The sequence below is a fragment of the Uranotaenia lowii genome, chromosome 1, assembly GCF_029784155.1.
Source record: "Uranotaenia lowii strain MFRU-FL chromosome 1, ASM2978415v1, whole genome shotgun sequence".
Classification (NCBI taxonomy): Eukaryota; Metazoa; Arthropoda; class Insecta; order Diptera; family Culicidae; genus Uranotaenia; species Uranotaenia lowii.
Window position 1 is genome coordinate 25,316,754 of NC_073691.1, and position 24,035 is coordinate 25,340,788.

Consider the following 24,035-nt stretch of genomic DNA (forward strand, 5'->3'; position numbering starts at 1 on the left):
CTATTTTTTATTTTTTTTTCACTTTTTTATGTGTTTTCTCTTTTTTATTTTGGCAACATCCGATTTTGCACATGTTTTCTTTATAACAGGATCAATATAATTAAGACAAACATCAAAAATACGTTTTTACGTTCAGAAATGGTGATGGAGTACAACAACAAAAACAAAAGTTTTTTTTTAATTATTAAGTACTCAAAAATTACAAAAAGATGAAAAATTAAAAAAAAAAATCAAAAACAAATACAGACAAATGACTAAAAATGACAAAATCAACTTAAAAATGATGAAGAATGATAAAAACTGCAGAAATGACAACAAAAACCAAAGATTATAAACAAAACAAAAAAAGTACAAAATGCATCAAAAACATGAGAAAAAAATTATTAAAAATTCTAAAAATGGTAAGAAATTGATTTAAAATAATGTTAATGATAATAAAAGAGTTATTTTGTGAATATAAGAGAACAAAATTTCAGAGAAAAAACCGTTCGATTTTGGCAACACAAAATGTTCGGGCTTGTTGCCAAAAACGAACGGGGTCTGTATATATATATATTTTTATTTTTCCTCTTTTTTAATTTTTTTCTCTTTTAAGTTTTTTCTTTTTTTCTTTTTTCATTTTTTGCTCTTTTTTATTTTTTTTTCTTTTTTTTTGTTTTTTATTTTTTTTCAATTTTCTTTTTTATTCTTTATTTCTTTTTACTCTCGTTATTTATTTTCATTCTTTGTATTTATTTCTATTCTCTTTTTTTCTTTTTGTTTTCTTTTTAATTATTTTTTCATAATTATTTGTTTTTATTTGTTTTTTCTCTTTTTAATTTTTTTCTAATTTTAATTTTATTTCTCTTTTTAATTTTTCTCTCTTTTCAATGTTTTCTCCTTTTTTTTCTCTCTTTCTTATTTTTTCCTCTTTCTTATTTTTTTTTCATGTGTATTTTTTTCTCTTTTTCTCTTTCAATTTTTTTTCTCTTTTTCTCTTTTTATTTGTTTTTCTCTTTCTTTCTTTTATATTTTTTTCTCTTTTTTATTTTTTTCTCTTTTTCGTTTTTTAAATTTCTTTTTTACTATTTTCCTCTGTTCCGTTTATTTTTTTTTCTCATTTCCTTTTTTAATTTTTTCTGTTTTACAATTTTTAATCTTATTCATTTTTTTCTCTTATTTTTTTTAAATTTTTTTTCTCTTTTCAATTTTTTCTCTTTTTTTAATATTGTCTTTTAATTTGTCTATTTTGTTGTTTATTTTTTTATTTTTTTTTTCTCTTTTCCGTTTTTATATATATTTTTTTTTGTTTTTCCTTTTTTTATTTATATTTACATTTAAAAAAAAATTGTTCTTAACTTTTTTTCTGTTTGCTTGTTTTTTTCGTTTCCTTATTTTTCTCTTTAGTTCTTTTTTATTCCTTTCATTTTTCCTTCTTACTTGTTTTGTTCTGCAGTTTATTGTTTATTTTAAATTTTTCCAGTTTGTTTTTTTTTTAATTTTTTTTTTCAAGTTTATTCTTTTTCCATCAGTTCGATTTTCATTTCATTTTAAGTTCATTTTTCCTTTATTTGTTTTTTTCAGTTTATTTTCTGTATTTTTTCTGTGAACCTAAGTATATTTTTGATTTAAGTTTCTATAGTTCTTTCCTTGTGATTTAATTTAATTTTATGCTTTTAATTCAAATATTTTTATTATTTTCCATTTCCAATTTTTTAATTTTTTTTTGCATTTTAAATTTTTTTTATTTTTAATTTTTTTTTTAATTTTTTATTTTTTTTTTCATTTTTTATTTTTTTTTTAATATTTTTTTCTTTTTTTTTTAATTTTAATTTTTTTTTTAATTTTTTTTCATTGTTTTTTTTTCATTTTTTTTTATTGTTTTTTTTGTATTTATTATTTACCTTTATTATTTTTTTATATTTTTCAAACACTAGTTTTTTGCAAATTTTTGCATTAAAAACTATATTTACACATAAGTTATTCATACTTGTGCATTCAAAACAATAATTTTTTTAACTGAAGAGAATATCCAAATTAACTTGTGCAAGTTTTAATATGTTCATTGAAAACGAACAAAGCTGATGCAATTCCGAAGGATCTGGCTTTAAATAAAAAAAAATTTAAACCCGCTTCAACAAAAACCACCCCAATTTTTGAAAAACAACAGAACACCTTCATGTTATTTGAATCAAGGTGTTTTCTGAAGGTAAATTTTTGTTGAATGCTTTCAAAATCTGTTTTCATCATGTTGGACTTAATTTATAAAAAAAAATCTGAAAGTTTGAATCAAAAATAAATGATCCTGTACACTGCGTTATTGGAATGTTCTTTTTTTCGTATTTTTCTTTAAATAACACAGAATTTTTAAGTGTTCACAATTCAAAGATAAGTTTTGAAATCGAATCTTTTTCTCAAAACCTGAGTTTCAAATACTATCTTGAGTTCTAAATAACATAAAGTCTTCGAAACTATACAATTTTCGATTGATTAATTATTCTAATTAGTAATAAAATAACGCAAGAAAGAAATGATTTTTTTTGTTGAATTACCGATCCCATTTGCTAAGAATTCTTAGTGTTCTGGAAGAAATGTTTACCTGAAAAGAGAGAAAAAAACGAAATGTTAGAAGAATGTTCGCCAATTTCAGAACAGCAGAATAGAAAAAGGTGTCAAAAAAACCTTATATCTGATCTCCGTAACAAACTAGCCTTTCTAAGAAATAGTAAAAATAGCTCATTTCTGCAGCAAACCACCAAAGAGTAATAGACAACAAGATACTTTCAAGTGTTGCAGAGAGACCACCTTGGTGAACCAGTGATTCACCAACAAATTCTCTACCGAGAAGAAAAACAAACACAAAAAAAAAACGAAACATACAAAGTCGCTCACAGAGGATTACACACGGCGAAAAACAAACTCAAAACCACGATCTCTCTCTGTCAAAATGAAGAATTTTTCCCGTTCGTCCGGTGTGGTCCACGTCAAAGGAGATAAAAATCATTTTTAATTTTTTTCTCTTTTTTTAATTTTTTTCTCTTTTTTTAATTTTTTCCTCTTTTTTTAATTTTTTACTCTTTTTTTAATTTTTTTCTCTTTTTTAAATTTTTTTCTCTTTTTATATTTTTTCAGTTTTACTTTTTTTTTGTTTCCTCTTTAAAAAAAATCTATTTTTTATTTTTTTTCACTTTTTTATGTGTTTTCTCTTTTTTATTTTGGCAACATCCGATTTTGCACATGTTTTCTTTATAACAGGATCAATATAATTAAGACAAACATCAAAAATACGTTTTTACGTTCAGAAATGGTGATGGAGTACAACAACAAAAACAAAAGTTTTTTTTTAATTATTAAGTACTCAAAAATTACAAAAAGATGAAAAATTAAAAAAAAAAATCAAAAACAAATACAGACAAATGACTAAAAATGACAAAATCAACTTAAAAATGATGAAGAATGATAAAAACTGCAGAAATGACAACAAAAACCAAAGATTATAAACAAAACAAAAAAAGTACAAAATGCATCAAAAACATGAGAAAAAAATTATTAAAAATTCTAAAAATGGTAAGAAATTGATTTAAAATAATGTTAATGATAATAAAAGAGTTATTTTGTGAATATAAGAGAACAAAATTTCAGAGAAAAAACCGTTCGATTTTGGCAACACAAAATGTTCGGGCTTGTTGCCAAAAACGTACGGGGTCTGTATATATATATATTTTTATTTTTCCTCTTTTTTAATTTTTTTCTCTTTTAAGTTTTTTCTTTTTTTCTTTTTTCATTTTTTGCTCTTTTTTATTTTTTTTTATTTTTTTTCAATTTTCTTTTTTTTTTTATTTCTTTTTACTCTCGTTATTTATTTTCATTCTTTGTATTTATTTCTATTCTCTTTTTTTCTTTTTGTTTTCTTTTTAATTTTTTTTTCATAATTATTTGTTTTTATTTGTTTTTTCTCTTTTTAATTTTTTTCTAATTTTAATTTTATTTCTCTTTTTAATTTTTCTCTCTTTTCAATGTTTTCTCCTTTTTTTTCTCTCTTTCTTATTTTTTCCTCTTTCTTATTTTTTTTTTCATGTGTATTTTTTTTCTCTTTTTCTCTTTCAATTTTTTTTCTCTTTTTCTCTTTTTATTTGTTTTTCTCTTTCTTTCTTTTATATTTTTTTCTCTTTTTTATTTTTTTCTCTTTTTCGTTTTTTAAATTTCTTTTTTACTATTTTTCTCTGTTCCGTTTATTTTTTTCTCATTTCCTTTTTTAATTTTTTCTGTTTTACAATTTTTAATCTTATTCATTTTTTTCTCTTATTTTTTTTAAATTTTTTTTCTCTTTTCAATTTTTTCTCTTTTTTTAATATTGTCTTTTAATTTGTCTATTTTGTTGTTTATTTTTTTATTTTTTTTTTCTCTTTTCCGTTTTTATATATATTTTTTTTTGTTTTTCCTTTTTTTATTTATATTTACATTTAAAAAAAATTGTTCTTAACTTTTTTTCTGTTTGCTTGTTTTTTTCGTTTCCTTATTTTTCTCTTTAGTTCTTTTTTATTCCTTTCATTTTTCCTTCTTACTTGTTTTGTTCTGCAGTTTATTGTTTATTTTAAATTTTTCCAGTTTGTTTTTTTTTAATTTTTTTTTTCAAGTTTATTCTTTTTCCATCAGTTCGATTTTCATTTCATTTTAAGTTCATTTTTCCTTTATTTGTTTTTTTCAGTTTATTTTCTGTATTTTTTCTGTGAACCTAAGTATATTTTTGATTTAAGTTTCTATAGTTCTTTCCTTGTGATTTAATTTAATTTTATGCTTTTAATTCAAATATTTTTATTATTTTCCATTTCCAATTTTTTAAATTTTTTTTTTGCATTTTAAATTTTTTTAATTTTTAATTTTTTTTTTAAATTTTTTTTCATTTTTTATTTTTTTTTCATTTTTTATTTTTTTTTCATATTTTTTTCTTTTTTTTTTTATTTTTATTTTTTTTTTAAATTTTTTTTCATTGTTTTTTTTCATTTTTTTTTATTGTTTTTTTTTGTATTTATTATTTACCTTTTTATTATTTTTTTTATATTTTTCAAACACTAGTTTTTTGCTAATTTTTGCATTAAAAACTATATTTACACATAAGTTATTCATACTTGTGCATTCAAAATAATAATTTTTTTAACTGAAGAGAATATCCAAATTAACTTGTGCAAGTTTTAATATGTTCATTGAAAATAAAAAAAAAAGAAAAGAAGATCTGACTTTAAATAAAAAAACATTTAAACCCGCTTCAACAAAAACTACCCCAGTTTTTGAAAAACAACAGAACAACTTCTTGTTCTTTGAATCAAGGTGTTTTCTGAAGGTAAATTTTTGTTGAATGTTTTCAAAATCTGTTTTCATCATGTTGGACTTAATTTATAAAAAAAAATCTGAAAGTTTGAATCAAAAATAAATGATCCTGTACACTGCGTTATTGGAATGTTCTTTTTTTCGTATTTTTCTTTAAATAACACAGAATTTTTAAGTGTTCACAATTCAAATGATAGGTTTTGAAATCGAGTCTCTTCTCAAAATCTCGGTTTTAAATACTATTTATCTTGAGTTCTTAATAACATAAAGTCTTTGGAACTATACAATTTTCGATTGATTTATTATCCTTGTTAGCGATAAAATAACGCAAGAAAGAAATGATTTTTTTTTATTGAATTACCGATCTCATTTCCTAAGAATCCTTAGTGTTCTGGAAGAAATGTTTACCTGAAAAGAAAGAAGAAAAAAAAATATTAAAAGAATGTTCGATAATTTCAGAACAACAGAATTGAAAAAGGTATAAAAAGAACCTGCTATCTGATCTCCGTAACAAACTAGCCTTTCTAAGAAATAGTAAAAATAGCTCAATTCTGCAGCAAACCACCAAAGAATAATAAACAACAAGATACTTTCAAGTGTTGCAGAGAGACCACCTCGTTTATTTGAACGCTAGAATCTCTCAACACCAGCCGGGCTTTAATCTAGATTGCATAATTCATTGGCGGTCTCACAAAGTTGGGGGGTCTACAGCTAGAAACCCAATCCCTATGTTTCACCAAAATCACGATTTCGGTTTCCTCCTGTGATGCCTGCAAGGCATCTTGGAGGGCTGAACTCCTCTCGAGAACCCAAGTTAGAATCCCAAACTGATGATAAGTGCCCTCGAAAAAATTCCCCTCCAGGGGGCCATCCAGCTCTGAAAAATGAATGTATGCTGACTAACGTTTTAAAGTGCAAAACAAACCTCAGAAAGCAACGGCACATGTGCATTTGGAGTGTTTTTCTCATTCGTGTTTAATCTATTTCAAAGAAGACAGAAGGCCACAATAACACGAAAAGGTGTTGAATGTTCTTGGACCAACTTGAGAGAGGTCGTGCCATTTCTTGGACCCCTATCAGCCCGGTTGCGAAAATCATCTCTAGCCTCAGGGCTCGAGAATCGAGCCAGGTGAAGGGAGTTCATTTTTTCCGTTTACCTTAAGTGAATTCGAAGCCCCGTTATTTGAAGGTAAGAAAAAACTAGAATCTAGCAACGATTCAAAGTGGAAAACAAACAAATTAGTGACTAAGCTTCCTAGAGAGGGTGCATCATCCAAAACATACCCCGGACTTGAACTGTCACATGCAACCGCGTTTGACAAAATCGTCAAAACAAAAACCAGTGATTCACCAACAAATTCTCTACCGAGAAGAAAAACAAACACAAAAAAAAACGAAACATACAAAGTCGCTCACAGAGGATTACACACGGCGAAAAACAAACTCAAAACCACGATCTCTCTCTGTCAAAATGAAGAATTTTTCCCGTTCGTCCGGTGCGGTCCACGTCAAAGGAGATAAAAATCATTCTACAGAGAAAGAAAAAAAAAATAATGACAACCAAAACGGTGGAAAAATTTTTCGGTGGAGGCGTTCGGAAGCTGTGGTCGTCCAAAAAATGTAAGGTTTTGATTTTTTTTTTTGTATTATTCTGAGCACTTTGGTTTTGCTGATTTGCCACCATAGCAGCCAAAACACTGCTGCTGCGTGGAGTATTTTTCAAAGTCTTTTTTTAATACTCTCTTCTCTTGGTTACGATGCCACACAGCGTTACAACGTTTGATGTGACAGGGACTCACAGTGAGATATTTCTTGGGAATTTGCAAATTTTTTCGAATGTTTTGTCTCCTTTTTTTGCTTCTAACTTATCCAAAATGACTTTTTTTCTAACACAAGATTTTATGTTCACAAAGTTTAATATGTACTTAGTACTTACTTTCTCAATTTTATCTAATATCTCATCTCCTAGTAATTAGTTACATTCCTCATTTCTAATTTGTTATTTATATCATATCTGATATCTCTTATTTAATTTTCGATTCTCCATTCTCGATTCTCAACGCTCATTTGATCCCAAATTAAGCTCATAATGTCGAAAAAAACGCTTCTAAAGGCCAGAAAACGCATTTTAAAGTTGTTATCCCAAATTAAGCTCAGAATGTGTCTAATGTCTCAAATCTCGATTGCCGACTCTCAACTTTCTCACTTTCAACTCTCGACTCTCCACTTCCGATTCTCAACTCTTCACTCTTGACATTCAACTCTCAACCCTAGACTGAGTTTAGTCGAGAGTTGAGGGTCGAAAGCTGAGTGTTTAAAGTCTAGAGTTGAGAGTTTTGGGTCGAGAATCGATAGTCGAAAGTTGAGAATCGATAATCGAGAGTTGGGAGTTGAAAGTCGAGAATTTAGCGTCGAATGTCGAGAGTAGAACTTTGAGAGTTGTTATTGAGGTTTGAGAGTTGAGAGTCGAGAATTGAAAACGACTTTCGATGTTCAACTTCCTGCTATCGATTATCGAATCTCAAGTCACGACTACCGATTCTCGATTCACGACACAAAACTCTCAACTCTAGACTCTCAACACTAAACTTTCAACTCCCAACTCTAAGTTTTCGACTCTCAACTCTCAACTCAAGACTATCGATTTTAAACTTTTGACTGTCGAATTTCAATTCTCCACTCTCGATTATCGATTCTTAGTTCACGACCCTCGATTATCGATTCTTAGTCTCGACTCTCGGCTATTGATTCTAGGCTTTCAACTCTCGATTCTCGGTACTAGACTCAAGCCTCTCGACTGTCAACTCTCGATTCTAGACTGAGTTTTGTTGAAAGTTAAGGGTCAAAAACTGAGAGTTGAGAATTTTGTATCGAAAATCGATAGTCGACAATCAGGAAGCAATAGTTGAAAGTTGAGAATCGATAATCAAGAGTTGAGAGTTGAAAGTCGAGAATTGAACGTCTAATGTCGATAGTAGAACAATGAGATTCGAGAATCGAGGTTTAAAAGTTAAGAATCGAGAGTCGAGAATCGATAACGTCTTTCGACGTTCAATACTCGACAATCAACTCCTAACTATCGATTCTCAACTGTCGACTACCGATTCTCGATTTCACGACACGAAACTCTCAACTCTAGACTACTATCAACTCCCAGCTTTCAGTTTTCGACTCTCAACTTTCGACTCTCAACTCTCGATTCTCGATTCTAAACTCTCGACTATCGATTTTAAATACCCGACTCTCGATTATCGATTCTTACTTCTCGACTCTCGGCTATCGCTTCTAGGCTTTCAATTCCCGAATCTCGATTCTGGACTCAAAATTGTCGACTTTCAACTTTCGCCTCTCAACGACCCTCAATTCAAATATTATTATGATTTTGTCTTTGACGTTTTAGGTTGAGAATTGATAATTGCAGACTTTTAAACAAAGAGTAAAAAAACTTGAAAAAAAAAATTAGAAAAAAGGTAAACGCATAGAACAGTAGAATTTTGAACAGGGAGTTGTAAAAGGGAAGTTGTAGCAGAAGATTTGAAAAGCGAGAAAAAGAGAGTTGATAAAGAGAGTTCAAAAACATATTGAAAACAAAAGAAAAGAAAAGAGAGAGAGAGAAAAATGAAAAATAAAACTTAAAAAGATGATCAGAAAAGAAACATAGAAAGGATTCTTTATTTTATTCTCAATTTTCCACTCTCTTTTTTCAAGACTCCACACACTTTTACTTCTCTTTTATCCAATTCTCTTTTGTCTTAACTCTTTTTTTCTACTCAATTTTTTCAACTTTCTTTTTATACTCTCTTTTTTCACTGCCTTTATTCTACTCTCTTTTTCCTACTTTCATTTTTCAACTTTCTATTTTCTGCTCTCTTTTTCAATTCTCTTTATTCTCTTCTTTCTACATTCTTATTTCTACTCTTTTTTTCTACTCTCTTTTTTCTACTCTCTATTTTCTACTCTATTTTAACTACTCTCTTATTTCCACATACTATTTTTTTTTCTACTTTCTTTTTTCTACTCTCCTTTTTTCACTCCCTTCCTTCTACTCTCTTTCTTCTACATTCTCTTTTCTACTTTTTTTCTATTCTCTTTTTTCTACTCTCTTTTTTAACTCTCTTTTTCTACTCTCTTTTTTTTACTCTCTTTTTTCTACTTAATTTTCTACTAAATCTTCTTTTTCTACACTCTATTTTCTATTCTCCTTTTTCTACTTTTTTTTACTCTCTTTTTTCTGCTCTCTTTTTCCTTCTCTCTTATTTCTGCTCTCTTTTTTCTATTCTCTTTTTTCTCTATTTTTCTACATTCTCTTTTCTACTCATTTTTCTACTTTCTTTTTTCTACTCTCTTTTTTTCACTCCCTTCCTTCTTCTCTCTTTTTTCTACACTCCTTTTTCTACATACTTTTTTCTACTTTTTTTCTACTCTCTTTTTTTACTCTCCTTTTCTACTCTCTTTTTTCTACTCTCTTTTTTTTACTCTCTTTTTTCTACTAAATTTTTTCGACTCTTCTTTTTCTACAATCTATTTTCTACTCTTTTTTTTCTACTCTCTTTTTTTCACTCTCTTTTTTCTACTCTCTTTTTTCTACTCTCTTGTTTTCTACTCTGTTTTTCCTACTCTCTTTTTTCTACTCTCTTTTTTCTTCTCTCTTTTTTCTATTCTCTTTATTCTCTTTTTTTCTACATTCTCTTTTCTACTCTTTTTTCTACTCTCTTTTTTTAACTCCCTTCCTTCTACTCTCTTTTTTCTACATTCTCTTTTCTACATTCTCTTTTCTACATTCTCTTTTCTACATTCTCTTTTCTACTTTTTTTTTCTACACTCTTTTTTCTACTCTCTTTTACTACTCTCTTTTTTTACTCTCTTTTTTCTACTCTTTTTTTCTGCTCTTTTTTTTTACTCTCTTTTTTCTACTATCTTTTTCCTACTGAATTTTTTCGACTCTTCTTTTTCTACTCTCCTTTTTCTACTTTCTTTTTTTTACTCTCTTTGTTCTACTTTTTTTTACTCTCTTTTTTCTACTCTCTTTTTCTACTCTCTTTTTTCTACTCTCTTTTATCTACTCTCTTTTTTCTACTCTTTTTTTCTATTCTTTTTTTTTCTTCTCCCTTTTTTCTACTCTCTTTTTTCTACTCTCTTGTTTCTTCTCTCTTTTTTCTACTCTTGTTTTTCCACTCCCTATTTTCTACTCTCTTTTTTCTACTCTCTTTTATCTACTTTCTTTTTTCTACTCTTTTTTTTATTCTCTCTTTTTTCTACTCTCTTTTTCTCACTCCCTTTTTGCTCCTCTTTTTCTACTCTTTCTCTACTCTTTTTCTACTCTTTTTCTACTTTTTTTTCTACTCTTTTTTCTACTCTTTTTTCTACTCTTTTTTCTACTCTTTTTTCTACTCTTCTTTCTACGCTTTTTTTTACTCTTTTTTCTGTTGTTAGTTCTACCCACGCCCACACGCACATTTTTCATTAATTTTTTAATTTACATTTAATAGTTTTTTCCCATCAATTTCCAAACTTTTTTCCTAAATGGCTTCTTAAAATTCTCTTTCTCTAATTTGCTCTTTTTAACTCGAAATAATTCTCTCCTCTGTTTTTGATTTCAACTGTAAATTTTAAGTTAAGAAACGATACTTGAAGATTTTCAAACAAGAGTAGGAAGTAGAAAGAAATTTCATAGAAAATAGTCGAAAAAAAAAGAAAAAAAATGAATTTAAAAAGAGAATTTGAAAAATGAGTTTGAAATACACAGGTGATAAAAAGCGTTAAAAAAATATGCAAAAGAGTGTTGAAAATAAAAAATCGGAAAATTTTGAATAGAGTGCTTAAAAAAAGAGAATATTGAAAATATTGTTTGAAGTTGAAGATTTGAGTTTTTTGTGATGTTACATTGGGGGAAAAATCTCTCCAAAAGTGTAGACCGTCAGTAAAAAGAAAAATTGGAAAAAGTGTAACATTTGGCGGTTTAATTTTTTTTAACTCCACTGTGCCTAAAGCGATGAAGCAATCCGATTCCTGCAGAGAGCACCCGGTAGGCAGGCAGGCCGCCAATCCGAAACCAAACGAAATAAAGTAAAAAAGCAAAAAAAAAGAACTGCATGTGGGTGGAAAACATCGGAAAAATGTTTTTTGGACGACGACGAAGACGACACACGAGACAACTAGCTACAAGCGCGCGCGATTTACGTCAGCAGTGGCCGTGTGCAAGGTTTTTTTCCGCGTGCGCTTCTTCGCGGCCGAAAATTTCCCACGACATTTTCCCCTTTTCTGACGGTCGCCAGCCAAGCCAATTGGAGACGAACTCGGCTTCGCGTTCGGAAACCAAAAATTTTACCTTCCGAGTCGTCAACATTCTCGGGGCGCGAATCTCTTGTGGTTGAGCGCGGTGGCGGTGGAAAAATAAATATCTGTGATTTTCTTTTTTTTTGTTTAGATCGGTGGAAGTTTGACTGTGAGTAATCGATTTTGACAATTTTTTTCCAAAATGAAAAATTAAAGAATCGAACTCCACAGGACAAATGTCAAACTTCCCCAAGATTGAAGACAGTTGGGAAAATCTCAACCAATTTGTCCGGTTCAAAATGAGTTAAGCTCAATCAGCAGGTGGTGAGACAAACAGACGCATTTCGGAATGTCTTTTCCGAATGTGGTTTCGCACCAAAACTCACTACTTCTAGGGGGATACGTGTGTTGTAGTTGGCAACAATGACTGCTGTTTTGGATTGGAACATTTTTTCCCGACCAATCTCAAGTCGAACGAGCTAAAAATAAACCAACCGTCGTCGACTACTAACTAAAAGCGCGACCACGACGACGTTGACTTGTCAGGAAAATTCATTCTGGCCATTATTCGTTTTTTGGGGGGAATCTTTTTTCTTAGATTTCGGATTTTTTTTTCTCTGGTCCTCCCTGGTTTTTCCAACGAATTTCAGCGACTGACTAGTGCTGGTGGATCTGCAATCGTAAACAGGTGAAAAATGGAGATTTGACTTATGTGCCAATCTGATTAGAGCTGACGATGGTGAGGGTGTTTGTGATGAGTCAGAGCTAAATTTGGAGGGAGAAATTTCAGCGATCGGATCGGAAACATTCAGAGGACAAACTGAGAATGGACATTAATGAAGATCTGATAAATCTGACAATGATTGAACAGCTTCTGCCGATAAAGATGAAAACTTTCCCTGCAACGACTGCGAAATTCCGATATTGCTATTGGGGATAAGATGTCAAAAACCTTCAATTCAATCGGTGTATTCTTAAATCGCTTATTTTCAGCTCGTAACATTTTTTTATCTTTCAACCAATCCTTCTCGACTATCGTCTCTCAATTTTTAAATCTCTTTTATTCACTCAACACTTAACCCTCATCGTTGATATCTCATCTCTCATCTCTCATTTCTCATCTCTCATTTCTCATCTCACATCTCTCATCTCTCATCTCTCATCTCTCATCTCTCATCTCTCATCTCTAAACTCTTATCTCCCATCTCTCATCTCCCATCTCTCATCTCCCATATCTCATCTTCCATCTCTCATCTCTCATCTCTCATATCTCATTTCTCATCTCTCATCTCTCATCTCCCATCTCTCATCTCTCATCTCTCATCTCTCATCTCTCATCTCTCATCTCTCATCTCTCATCTCTCATCTCTCATATCTCATCTCTCATCTCTCATCTCTCATCTCTCATCTCTCATCTCTTATCTCTCATCTCTCATCTCTCATCTCTCATCTCTCATCTCTCATCTCTCATCTCTCATCTCTCATCTCTCATCTCTCATCTCTCATCTCTCATCTCTCATCTCTCATCTCTCATCTCTCATCTCTCATCTCTCATCTCTCATCTCTCATCTCTCATCTCTCATCTCTCATCTCTCATCTCTCATCTCTCATCTCTCATCTCTCATCTCTCATCTCTCATCTCTCATCTCTCATCTCTCATCTCTCATCTCTCATCTCTCATCTCTCATCTCTCATCTCTCATCTCTCATCTCTTATCTCTCATCTCTCATCTCTTATCTCTCATCTCTCATCTCTCATCTCTCATCTCTCATCTCTCAGAAGAATTCTCCGGTTCTATTTTATATGAGTTCCATTTTATTCTATTTTTTGTGTTTTTCTGTTCTCTTTTTCTACTCCGTTTATAACTCTTTTTTCATTCTATTATATTGCAATTATTTTAACCTTCTTATTTGACTCTTTTTGTCTACTCTTTTTTCTGCTGACTTTTTTATTCTATTTTTATTCGTTTGTCTTTTTTCTACAAGCTTTTCTCTACTTTTTAATTTCTTCTCTCTTTTGCTACTTTCTTGTTACTACCATCTTTGTTATTTTACTCTTTTTTCTAATTTGTCTGCACTATTTTTCCTGCTCTATTTTTTTTACTCCCTTTTCTTATCTCTTTTTTCTACTTTCTTTTTTTCTACTCTTTTTTTCTAGGCGCCCTTTCATCTTCTCTCTTCTTTCTACTTTTTTTTCAACTCTCTTTTTTATACACTCTTTTTGCTTTTCTCTTTTTTCTACTCTCTTTTTTCTACTATCTTTTTTCTACTCTCTTTTATCTACTCTCTTTTTTCTACTCTCTTTTTTCTACTCTCTGTTTTTCTACTCTCTTTTTTCTACTCTCTTTTTTCTACTCTCTTTTTTCTACTCTCTTTTTTCTACTCTCTTTTTTCTACTCTCTCTTTTCTACTCTCTTTTTTCTACTCTCTTTTTTCTACTCTCTTTTTTCTACTCTCTTTTTTCTACTCTCTTTTTTCTACTCTCTTTTTTCTACTCTCTTTTTTCTACTCTCTTTTTTCTACTCTCTTTTTTCTACTCTCTTTTTTCTACTCTCTTTTTTCTACTCTCTTTTTTCTACTCTCTTTTTTCTACTCTCTTTTTTCTACTCTCTTTTTTCTACTCTCTTTTTTCTACTCTCTTTTTTCTACTCTCTTTTTTCTACTCTCTTTTTTTCTACGATCTACAATATTGTCAATTCATTTTCATTACATCGGACAAAAGTTGACAAACATAGAGCTTAAACCTTTGACGGAAACCTGACAGTCTTATAAACTCATTTCGTATAAAGTGATGAATTGATTGGCTTCGAGCAAAAGGAAAAAACCTCATTCGCTAAAAAAACTTGTCTCTAGAAAAGTTTTTTGTTCGAAAAATTACGTAGAAAAATCTTGAATTTGATTAAATTATAGTTTTTTTTAATTCATCAGGATAAAGCAAGTGAAATAAATTATTCAACACTAGCAGCGTGGGTTTCCAGCCAGCCAAACCGGCAGCTTTCACCATTGATTACGCACACCCCTAGTAGAAATGATCCCTGCAATTTCACCCCCCTCGGAATACAGGAATACAAGAGGGTTGAAAATACTTTCGAATAGATGCCTAGATAGTACCGTCACGTTCTAATTTTCTCCCGCTGCTTCCAGACTTTCCAACGCCGTGTGGGTCGAGGGAATCGCGTAGATGGAACCGCGTTTTATCTAGATTAAAATGTCTCACGACCGGGGCACGTGTTTCGATGCCGGCGAAATCTTCGGTTTGTTTGGGTTTTTTTCCCGAAGGGTCCGAAGGAAATCTTGAAAAATGAGTCTATAAGTTCAAAGGTTTCCTACCGAAATGTTTCACTGACTGTCTGTCTTTGCGTCCAATAGATAATTGTTGGAATAATTTTTCCATTTCAATTTCGTTTGAATGAGGGAAATGTTTTTTTTCGGACAACAATTTCGAAAGGGGGAACATCCTTGTTGAGGGGAGGAAGCTTTTCCGTGTCATTGCGGCAGCAGCAGGACGAGACAATGACTTTCACGTTTTCCCAACGGGTTTTCGGAATTACTTTTTTTTCTCGCTAACATTGTTAACATTCCCGTCAGAAGAGGGTGGTCGAATTGTGCAAGTGGCCTATTGTAGAATCGAACCTCCGGAAAACTGAGGGATTCCGACGTAAGGATCATTAATCAATGCGGAAGGATTTTTTTTCCGAAGGAGGGGAACGATGGAGTTCAATCGGAGAAGCATCAAAAATTTATGATCACCGATTATGTGGTGTTTTTTTTTTCAGCTTCGTCTCAAAATATGCCCGTTTACCGTTAGTCCGTGGCAGCTGGTTGATTTTGACGAACAGAGAAATCGGTTAAAATGGGTTATTCGTAATGATAAAAGCAAACATGAAATTGGACAATTAGATTTTTTTTTTCTCGACTAGCTTCCAGCAAAGGGTTTCGACAAATATTCGTCAACTTTTGTTCGAAGTGATTGAAATGGTTCGATAAGAATAAGGGAAAAATCCTTAAGAACGCGAATGTTCATGACAGGTAATATTCATAAAACAAATACTGATGTTTTGATGATTAAATTTATAAGAGAATTTTTTTTTTTTTACTTTTAGGAACAAACCCCTAAAATATGTTTTGCTAGAATTTTTTTAACGATTAATAAGGCGGAACAAATTTGAAATCCTTGTTTTGTCACTCGGAGTTGAAACCAAGGTTGCCGAAAAAAGTTCTGATTTTCTGTGATTTTACCCTACAATTCTGTGAAGATTTTTTGTGATGGAAATAGCACGAATTTCTTCGAAAAATTATGAAAAATTGAGTCTTTTTTCACATTTTACTTGAGAAAAACCAATGCACGTTCCCAAGTAACAATTTTAGCTTTATTATGGTCAGCAAAATATCGTTTGGACTATCGCATTAATCTTCATAAAAAGCTAAAGCGCATTCTATAACATCACCTGGACTCTAATAAAGCCAAAATCAGGCTATTTGGCCCTACCCTAGAAACGTCATCAAGACGTATCATTGTTGGTCATCAATGTTGGTCAGCAAAGCTTTTAAAAAGCTATTATAAAACATGTTAGAGTTTTTTGTTTTTTTTCGGTTCTGTCAGTTCTCGGAGTTTTTTTTTTATTTTTTCCAGCAACCATAATGGTTGATGAATGATGATTGCATTATCCAGATATGATCTGGTAAAATTAATAGCTAAAAAACCAATGTTTTAACCATATATTGAGCGTCTTTTCTGCTGCCAGTCAAGATTTTAGGTAAAATGTATATGAAATAGTATCTTAAAATAAATGCGCCTCGTCAAATCTGATGGTCAATCATGATGGAATTGATGGAAAAAGGCCTGAAAAAATATTTTCCAATGCTTGCATTGTGAATCCATCAACATGACGTCATTTTGTGCCCTTCGATTTTGCAACCAACATGGCGTGAGTCAATTCATAGTTTTATTATGGTTTAATGATGACCCCAAAAAAAGCTACGATTTGACGTTTCTCTCGCAAGCCAACCAATTGCACGCTAAGGTTGAGTTCCTCATTTCTGAGTTGTTAATCATTAGTACAGTAAATGAGGACAGACTTTTTGAATGAAAAGGGATTGGTTTTGAATGACCCGTGGAATAAATCATGAGTTGAAGTCAAATTTCGTTGTCTGACGCCATCTTGAAATCCAAGATGGCGGCTTCCGCTGAACTTTAAAATGGTGTAAATGACTTGAAATCGCATGAAACCCCAAAAAAATGGGTATCGGGTGAAAGGGCTAAACGAGTAGAAGTTGAATTTCGCTATCAGACGCCATCTTGAAATCCAAAATGGAGGCATCCGCTCAACTTTTAATGCTCAATGCTGACAAAAAGTCGCATTAAACCACCACTATACGGGTATTGAATGAAAAGGCTAAGCTAGAAGATGTCGATTTTTTTCTTTCCGACTCCATCTTGGAATCCAAGATGGCAGCTTCCACTGAATTTAAAATGCTGTTAATCAATGAAAATCACTTGAACACATCTTTTTTTCACGTAATACTACATTAAAACTACTATTTTAAGACAATTTAGATCATTTTAAATCATTTTATTATTTTTTCATTATGTTTCTAATACATTGAGCACTTTTCTTGTTTTGTTTATAGTTTTTGTATTTTGCCATTTATGTAATTCTATTATTCCTATCATGCTATTATGTTTGAATTGTATTGGTCTTATTCTAGCGAAAACTATAAGGTTATGTTGTTTCTGTTAACCGTCTGATTTAGGCACATGTGCTAAATTCGATGTTGCCAAAATCTAATGTTGCCAAAAACGAACCGGGTCTGTATTGTGGTGGTTTTTGTGGGATTTTCAGTCACTTACAGATTTTCAGAGAAACGCGAAAAGAGATATTTTACTTCTATCATTTAGCCTTAGCACCCAATACAATATATTTGGGAGTTTCATGCTACTTTCATTCATTTACAGTATTTTTAAGTTCAGCTGAAGCCACCATCTTGGATTTCAAGATAGCGTCAGAATGCAAAAATGAACTTTTTATAGCTTATCCCAATTGACAAACACCCATATTTTGGAGGTTTCATGCGATATTCAATGATTTAGAGCATTTTTAAAGTTTATAGAAAGCTGCCATCTTGGATTTCAAGATGGCGTAAGATAGCAATATTCGACTTCTACTCGTTAAGCCCTTCCACCCACTACCACCTGGGTTTCATGTCATTTTAAGTCATTTACTACATTTTAAAGTTCAGCGGAAGCCGCCATCTTGGATTTCAAGATGGCGTCAGATAGTGAAATTCAACTTCTACCGGTTGATTTCTTTCAACTTATACCCCTATAATATAGGTTTTATGCGATTTCCAGTCATTTTCAGTATTTTCAAGTTGAGTGGAAGCCGCCATCTTGGATTTAAGATGGCGACGGGCAACGAAATTTGACTTCTACTCGTTTATTACTTTCACCTAATAACCATATTGTGAAGGTTTCACGATATTTTCAGTAATTTACAACTTTGAAAATAAAAGCGGAAGCCGCCATCTTGAATTAATAATGGCGTCAAGCAACAATTTTTTTTTCCTACTATTTGGGCCCTTTCACTCTAAAATCATATTGTAAAGATATTCATACCATTTTCGGTGATTTCAAGTTTTCAAAGATGTATTTTTTTAATTTTAACTCAAAACCAACACGCATAACTTACCAAAAATGTGTAAAAATGGGAGTTCCAATTCAAATATGTGCTATCTAATCTGAGCGTGTCCGGTTTTGACATCTTGATCGAGAACTGTCACTAAGTTTTATGGCGGTTTAATAATCATGCACTGAGTGCTATTATAGAACATGCAAAAGAAAGCTTGGAGCAAACTTCTAGGTTTGTGTTTTATTATAGTTTAAAAAAAGCATTCACAACTCTTTCAAAATAACTAAAACAGCATGTTTAATAAAAGTTTTATTAGCGTTTTCAAAACCATCTGAAAACATATGGTCGAAAAAAAATTATAAGCACTCTGCATGACCATAATAAAACCGCCATAAAACGAGCTGCACAAAAAATGCCATAATTAAACCATAATAAAACTTCCTAATGCTAGTTGGCAGAATATGTGTTACTTGGGTACCAATACTGTCATGTTTTACCAAAACAACAAAAGTTATGATGTCGTAGAAATGATAGTTTTGGAAATACCTACGTAGAAAATTTAACAAATTTTTGAATTCTGTGAATATTTCTAAAATATTGTGTTCTGTGACTCAGAATCTGTGATGGAAATTTGCCCAAAATTCTGTGAAATTATGGATTTTTCTGTCATATCGGCAACCTTGTTGAAACATCACGCACACGCACGAGGATGGAGAAGGAAAAAGAATGTTTGGACTTGAAAATTTTTAATGAAAAATTAGCTTTCTAGTGTGATTTCGAATGAGAAATCAAATGAAGGCTATTTGAGCGACCACACTCTTTGGAAGATGGAGTTTTTTTTACCCTCAATTCTCCTACATTTTTCAGATAGCTAAGCCATAACTCCATTTTCCAATGCGTGCGGTGTGGCTCAAACAGCCTTCGTTTGATTCCTAAATTTTCAAATCTGAACATGTTATTTTCCGAATTTATTAGAAAATGTAAGGGAATTGAGGGTAAAACAGCCTTAATTCAATTTTCCGAAGCGTGTGTTTTGCTCAGAGAGCCTCCATTCGATTTTTTGGAAAAAAAAATCACACAAAATACGTCTCATTTGGTTCAAAATTATCAAGTTCGAACATGCTTTCCTCTGAAATAATTGATAAATATAGGAGAATTGAGGGTTAAAACGGCCATAACTCCATTTTCCAAAGCGAGTGGTGACTGAAACAGACTCCATTGGATTCCTCAGAAAAATTCACACAAGAAAGGTCTATTTTTGTCAAAATTTTCAAGTTCAAATATGCATTTTCCTGGAATAATTTAAAAATATAGGGGAATTGAGGGCAAAAACATCCATGACTCCATTTTCGGAAGCGTGCGGTGGTTTAAAGAGCCTCCATTCGATTTCTTGGAAAACATCACACAACATACGTCTCATTTGGTTCAAAATTATCAAGTTCGAACATGCTTTTTCCTGAAATAATTGAAAAATGTTGGGGAATTGAGGGTAAAAACAGTCATAACTCCACTTTCCAAAGCGTGCGGTGGCTCAAACGGCCTCCATTGGATTCCTCAGAAAAAAATCACTCAAGAAAGGTCTACTTTTCAAAACTTTTAAGTCTAAGTTAGTTTTTTTCTGCATTGTTTACAAAATGTAGGGGAATTGAGGGTTAAAAAGGCACTATAACTCCGTTCGTAAGCTCTTGCGGCGTCTAAAACTACGACCAATCGATTCTCCGGATATTTTAACCAAGGGAAAATATTTTCTCATAAATTCGTTTTGTGTAGGAGGGAAGATATTGAAGATATTTCGGAATATTGGAGCAATTTCCCATTGTCAGAAGTCTCAATCAATGCTTTGGAGGTATTTTTTGAACAAAAAAAAATCAACAGTAGTCGGAATTCATGGAATTTTAAGCAAAAATCTTAAAGCACCGTTGCAATTTCTTATAGGCTGAAGTCTAAATTCCTCGAAGCTATTTTCTTTTAAAAAAAAAACCAAAAGCAGAAGTCCCAATCCACTAGAGCAACATTTCATAGGAAGAAGTGTTAACAACTCTTAGTACATTTTTGTGAGAAGTCTCAATCCAATGGAACCATTTTTCACAGACAGAATTCTCAATCCACCGAATCAAATGTTTGCAAACATAATACAAGCGGAAGTCTGGAGCTAAATATTCCAAAGCAAAAGTCTCAAAAAGAAATGTACCGAATGTTCGGCGCCGATTGCCACAAAAAAAATGATGCCGAATATTCGGTTGAATAATTTTTTCACCGAATAGTTTAAAAAGCCGTTGGCCGAATACCTCTATTCGGTACATCACAGGTCTAAAACTATCCTAGCTTATTTTTGTAAAACAAAATTATATCCCTCAATCCCTCGGAGCTAATTGATATAAAAACAATATGGGAGGTCGTTCCAATTCATTTCATTATACCTTCAAAAAGTTCTACAGGCAGTCACAGCTTCTAAATGAAGAATTCCCAACTAAAATTTGAAACGTTTAATATTTCGTCACATTCAAAAATATGTTTTAACAGCCATAATCCATTTCAGTAGTTCTATCCGAATTCATAGTAAAAAATTATCAAGAAAGATGGTCTCAGTCAATAAAATTCGATACATCAAAAATAATTTCAGCTTTAAGCTGTTTCGATATTTTCTTTAGCAGAATGCTATTTCATTTCGATCATCGATTTCTAAAGCGTTAAACCATTTCAACATTTTCTATCAGTCAATTCATTGTGTCTCATTTTCAAGACTGGAAGTCTCAATCCAACTCGATTTTCAAAACAGTCTCAGCTTCAAATTGTTTCGATGTTGTTTTTTTTTGGAAAAAAGTCTCTACAGCAGAAGTCTCAATCAGTTCGGTATTTTACAAATTAAATTTTAACACGTTTTGGCAATTCCTATCAGTTGAAGTTCTAATCCACGGTAAAAAAAAAGAAATACAATTTGGTTCTTCGCTGTTTTTTCTAGGAAGAAGTCTCAATCCACTGCAAAATTTGCTCATTCAATAGACAGCTTTTGTAAGTTTAACTTTCCAACCCATAAGTTTTATTATATTAAGCTAAATTTTTCATAAGCGGAAGTTTCAATCCATTACATCACTATGTGGTAACAAGATGTTTTTCCAAGCTAAACACCAATTACTTTCTGAAGGTAAGAATTTCCAAAAGGGGAGGCCTTCTGGGTACATTATGAATACATCAATCGCAGACACACGACATGTACAATTTGTATTGGCGGCATATGCGTTTTGAACTGACACGAATAAGTAAGCAAAAAAAAACGCAAATTTTCCTCCTTTAGCGTAGTTGGTTATAAAGTCGTCGGTACCTCTCGAACGTTAATTGATTTCGTCGCCACGCCACTTCCATTCGGCGGCAACTGATGAATTTGTCAGTACCAGAGACTTTTTTTTTTCTCTCTTTTTTCAGTCAGTTCGATTCACAAGCAACGGACAAAAACAAACACATGAAATTAAAATCGTTAAATGATGAATTATTTTGACCAAAAATGGCGAAAGGTCACCATCGGCTGACTGTTTAGCATAGTGGAATTTTTCACCCGGTATCGTTAATTGAGAGAGAGCTCGAAGTCACCCGTCCGCCGAAGCCAATCGTAAGTCAAGGCTCTCAGACAACGAGTTTTTGTTGTTGTTAAGGTTTGGTTATGTTGTTCTACTTTTAGTCGGTAGTTTTATTTAATTCAATTCGACCATCTCGATATGGAACTCCTCGGTTGTTTTTTTTTGTTTCGCTTTGGATCTGAATTGTTTTTTTTCTTTTCCACATTGAACATGTATCTGGCTCGTAGATCAATTAGTGCACGGTCCATGCAACCGCCGCGGGAACTCGGTTTATGCAAATTGATTGATTAAAAGTAAGTGGCACCACATTGAGGTTTGTGAATGTTGCAGAGCCGGCAGGCTGCTGAGTAGTTCGGTTGACAGTTGATGAGTACTCATGAAAATGAATATAGATCGACAGCTTGAAGCAGATTTTAAATGTGTCACAGTGAGTTGGGGAAAATGACTTGATAGAAAACTATTTTTCTCTTTTGATAATTTGATTAGGTTCGCAATCGGAACGGATACATTAAGAGGACCCACTGAACCTGGATTATTATAACTATCTGATAAATTAGATAAGCCAGGCAGCCTTAAGAAGAAAACTAGAGGAAAACTAAATTTTTGACTCTCACTTCTTACTCTTAACTCTGCTCTGAATTTTCATTTCTCTACTCTCACTTCTGACTTTCAACTCGCATTTGGTTCCTCTCAAATCTTAACTCAAATTTCTCGTCGCTCATCTCTCATCTCAAATCTCTCGTCACTCATCTCTCATCTCTCATTTCTCATCGCTCATCTCTCATCTGTCATCTCTCATCTCTCATCTCTCATCTCTCATCTCTCCTCTCATCTCTCATCTCTCATCTCTCATTTCTCATCTCTCATCTCTCATCTCTCATCTCTCATCTCTCATCTCTCATCTCTCATCTCTCATCTCTCATCTCTCATCTCCCATCCCTCATCTCTCATCTCTCATCTTTCAACTTTTATCTCTCATCTCTCATCTTTCATATTTCATCTTTCATGCTTCATCCCTCATCCCTCATCTCTCATCTCTTATCCGTCATCCCTCGTCTCTCATATTTCATCTATCATCTCCCATCCCTCATCTCTCATCTCTTATCTCTCATCTCTCATCTCTCATCTCTCATCTCTCATCTCTCATCTTTCATATTTCATCTTTCATCTTTCATATTTCATCTTTCATATTTCATCTTTCATCCTTCATCCTTCATCCCTCATCCCTCATCTCTCGTCTCTCATCCGTCATCCCTCGTCTCTCATCTCTCATCCTTCATCTGTCTCCTTTTATCTCTGATCTCTCATCTGTCTTTTCTGATTTCTCATATCTCATCTATCATCTCACATCTGTCATCTCTCATCTGTCATCCCTCATCCCTCATCTCACATCTCTCATCTCTTATGTCTCATCTTTGAACTTTTATCTCTCAGCTCTCAGCTTTCAACTTTCATCTCTCACCTCTCAACTTTTATCTCTCATCTCTCATCTCTCATCTTTCATCATTTATCTCTTATCTCTTAGCTCTCATCTCTCATCTCTCATCTATCATTCCTCATCCTTCATCTCTCATCCCTCAACTCTCATCCCTAGTCTCCCATCTCTCATCTATCATTCCTCATCTCTCAACTCTCATCCCTCAACTCTCATCCCTCATCTCCCATCTCTTATCTCTCCTCTCTCATCTCTCATCTCTCATCTCTCATTTTTCATCTTTCATCTCTTGTGGATCATCTCTAATCTCTCATATCTCATGTCTCATCTTTCATCTCTCATCTCTCATCTCTCATCTCTCATCTTTCACCTCTCACCTCTCATCTCTCATCTCTCATCTCTAATCTCTCAACTTTCATCTCTCATCTCTCATTTTTAATATTTTATCTTTCATCCCTCATTGCTCATCTCATCTCTCATTTCTCATTTCTTATCTCTCGTCCCTCATCTCTCATTTCTCATTTATCATCACGCATCTCTCATCTCTCATCTTTCAATTTTCATCTCTCATCTTTCATCTCTCATCTCTCATCTCCCATCTCTCATCTCTCATCTCTCATCTCTTATCTCTCATCTCTCATCTCTCATCTCTCATCTCTCATCTCTCATCTCTCATCTCTCATTTCTCATCTCTCATCTCTCATCTCTCATTTCTCATTTCTCATCTCTCATTTCTCATCTCTCATCTCTCATCTCTCATCTCTCATCTCTCATTTCTCATTTCTCATCTCTCATCTCTCATCTCTCATCTCTC

At 32.2% G+C, this 24,035-nt stretch overlaps 1 protein-coding gene across 5 annotated transcripts in view; it reads right to left on the reverse strand.

Moving 5' to 3' along the window:
• The window catches only part of LOC129741867 (uncharacterized), a 544,810-nt gene that overhangs the window by 453,475 nt on the left and 67,300 nt on the right, over positions 1 to 24,035 (reverse strand). The window lies entirely within an intron of this gene.